Source organism: Xenopus tropicalis, chromosome 1, assembly GCF_000004195.4.
Source record: "Xenopus tropicalis strain Nigerian chromosome 1, UCB_Xtro_10.0, whole genome shotgun sequence".
Taxonomy (NCBI): domain Eukaryota; kingdom Metazoa; phylum Chordata; class Amphibia; order Anura; family Pipidae; genus Xenopus; species Xenopus tropicalis.
In genome coordinates, this window is record NC_030677.2 from 201003650 (window position 1) to 201007266 (window position 3617).

Genomic DNA, 3617 nt, shown 5'->3' on the forward strand with positions numbered 1-3617 from the left:
CTGCCATGTATCTGCTGGCTCTGGGGTGAGAGGTCAAAATTTGGCTCCAGCTAAGGCGAACCCAAAATTGCGAACATCGCTAAAAGTTTGCGAACTTGCGAACTTGCGAACACCCGATTTTCGTGCGAATTAGTTCTCCGGCGAACAGTTCGCTACATCTCTACTAGCACTTCCACTACAGGCCTTCCTTCCTGTCAGCTTCTCCCCCAGCACTTCCGCTACAGGCCTTCCTTCCTGTCTGCTCCAGTCCTAGCACTTCCACTACAGGCCTTCCTTCCTGTCTGCTCATGTCCTACCACTTCCGCTACAGGCCTTCCTTCCTGTCTGCTCCAGTCCTAGCACTTCCGCTACAGGCCTTCCTTTCTGTCTGCTCATGTCCTACCACTTCCGCTACAGGCCTTCATTCCTGTCTGCTCATGTCCTACCACTTCCGCTACAGGCCTTCCTTCCTGTCTGCTCATGTCCTACCACTTCCGCTACAGGCCTTCATTCCTGTCTGCTCCTCCCCCACCACTTCTGCTACAGGCCTTCCTTCCTGTCTGCTCATGTCCTAGCACTTCCACTACAGACCTTCCTTCCTGTCTGCTCATGTCCTACCACTTCCGCTACAGGCCTTCATTCCTGTCTGCTCATGTCCTACCACTTCCGCTACAGGCCTTCCTTCCTGTCAGATTCTCTCCCAGCACTTCCTCAGCAGCACTTCCTTCCTGTCTGCTTCTTTCCCACAACTTTCTCAGCAGACCTTTCTTCCTGTCAGCTCTTTGTCCCAGCACTTCCTCAGTAGACCTTCCTTCCTGTCAGCTTCTTTCCCAGCACTTCCTCTGCAGCATTCCTTCCTGTCAGCACAAGGGTGGGGACTCCTCCCCCTACCTGCACAAACACAGGGGGAAAGAGAGGCCAATAACCCTACACCATAATGGTCACAGGTATATGATAATGTTAAGATAAACTTCTGGTGATCTGCATTAAAATTCTTAGTGTGTGATTCTTTTGTTGCAAGTCTGGGGCACTTGTTGCCCTATTAAACGGGGCAGAACTAGGGTTGCCACATTTCCCAGCTCCTTACTCTGGGCAGAGGCAGTAACCGGGTGGGCTGGAGATGTTGTGTGGCAGGACTATGATGCGGCGTATCTCAGATAGTCCTGCTCGGTTTTTCTAATAAAACTTTTGACCCGGACAGCCTTTTCGAAAACCCAGTCTGTCCAGGTCAAAACTGGAGAGGAGGCAACCCTAGGTGGAACTGCATAGGCGATCTGTTTTGTGCCAAATACCACTCAGTGTGCCTGCATTTGCAGGCCGAGAACCCGCCCCGTGTGGCATTGACCATATTGTGTCAATGTGATACAAAACCTAACGTAACCCATGGCAACCACGGAGAGGCTTTTGCCCACACCCTCTTTGCACACACCTTTACCTGTGGCTCTGCTCAAGGTCATTATACAGAACAAGAACAATCTAGAGGGGCTGAGAGCTCTGCTTCCCAAATGCTGCCCAGTTATGCTATCTGCTGATTGGTTGCTATTGTTTACTAGACCTCTTCCAAAGTGGCAGTTTTTAGTACCTGTACATGAAAACTACCCAGCACTAATTACAGGATAATGGAATGACAATGCTCCCCCAGTCCAATATTATCAACCAGACCTGATGACAAGGCACAATTTGTAATAGTCCCCCTGCCTCGGTGTTCCAAATCTGCAAATCAGCAACCATCTCAAATTGTATCCTGATCCAGCCTCTCGCCCTGGGGCACCCCTTTCCCTTACTTGGGCCCCGCAGTCTGGGAATCTGTGCCGCAGGGTTGGTTCCACTCAGTATATAGTACAATGGCAGTGTCCAGCAGTGGGAGAGAGGCAGCAACATCCACATTGCTTCTGTAAGAGGAGACCAATGAAAATTCCCATATCACCACTTGGCCATCGGCCACATCTCTCCATCTGTACAAGGTGCTGTAATTATAGCCGTGGTCAAAAGTTTAGGCAGAAATCTGGAGGCAGCGGCTCATGCTGTTTTGCCATTTGTTCCGCGCTTGCTTTGCTTCTGGGTAAATGTATTACTGCATGAAGTTACTTAAAGGGCCAGTAACAACCAAAAGGAGTCAAGCTAAATTAGAGCAATAAGGCACACATTTAGCTTTCAGGTTGACACAATTTGCCGGTGTTTTCTTTTTTACTGTAAAGGCAACTTCTTCCGAGATAAAGTGTGAGCAAAGGCACGCCGACGCGCCGTTAATCAGGCACAAAGGGTTAATGCGTCCATTTCTGAGCTTGAGCCTTAACTCTAGCACTGGGCCCGTTATCACTGTAATTACACCCATCTGTGTGTTTGTTATTAAATACATACTGCGTACATAGATTATTCATGGATATATATTATATGCTTTACCTCTATAACCGCAATTAAATCTGCAGCCAGGAACGCAGCAGGACATATGGAAATGGGTAGCTTGCTTATTTTTTGGCCGGTGGCTCATTTGCTTTGGTGGAGCAACTGCCTCTTTGCGCTAATTCTGTGCATGTGTTTGTAAGTACGGCAGGTAAATCATTATAAACATTGCTTTATATCTCATTAGTCTTTAGATTAGGTGCTTTAGTCCTGCAGTTACACTCGTGGCTGAAACTGAGAAAAACATAAAGGTCTCTAATCAAAAACACTGGTTGGGAATGGACTAGCGTTAATACAGAAATGCCTCAGGCCAATAAGGGAGCCTTTAAATGGTAATATAATTATGTAATACAGGTATGGCATCCCTTATTCAGAAACCTGTTATCTAAAAAAGCTCTAAATTACAAGAAGGCCAGCTCCAAAGATTCAATTTTAATTAAATAATTACAGTTTTTAACCATGATTTCCGTTTCTCTGTAATAATAAAACAGTACCTGTACTTGATCCCAACTTAGATATAATTACCCCTTATTGGGGGCAGAACAGCCCTATTGGGTTTATTTAATGGTTAAATGATTCCCTTTTCTCTGTAATAATAAAACAGTACCTGTACTTGATCCCAACTAAGATATAATTACCCCTTATTGGGGGCAGAACAGCCCTATTGGGTTTATTTCATGGTTAAATGATTCCCTTTTCTCTGTAATAATAAAACAGTACCTGTACTTGATCCCAACTAAGATATAATTACCCCTTATTGGGGGCAGAACAGCCCTATTGGGTTTATTTCATGGTTAAATGATTCCCTTTTCTCTGTAATAATAAAACAGTACCTGTACTTGATCCCAACTAAGATATAATTACCCCTTATTGGGGGCAGAACAGCCCTATTGGGTTTAATCTATGAGTAAATGTTTTTTTAGTAGAGGTAAGGTATGGAGATCCAAATACAGAAAGACCATATAACTGGAAAACCCCAGTGGCAGAGTAGTACTGGCACCACCAGGGGGCACTGTGGGGACAGACAGTAGTTACCAGACAGCTTATTAGCTCCCCAACCAATATGGATGCTGATGTGTAATCTCTTTAAGACCCAGTTCCTCTAATATATGGGATGTTGAATCCATAATGCTCAAGGACCCAGGATTTTCCGGATAAGGGATTTTTCTGTAATTTGGATTTCCTTAAGTCTACTAAAATAATTTAAACATTTAATAAAACCAATAGGATTGTTT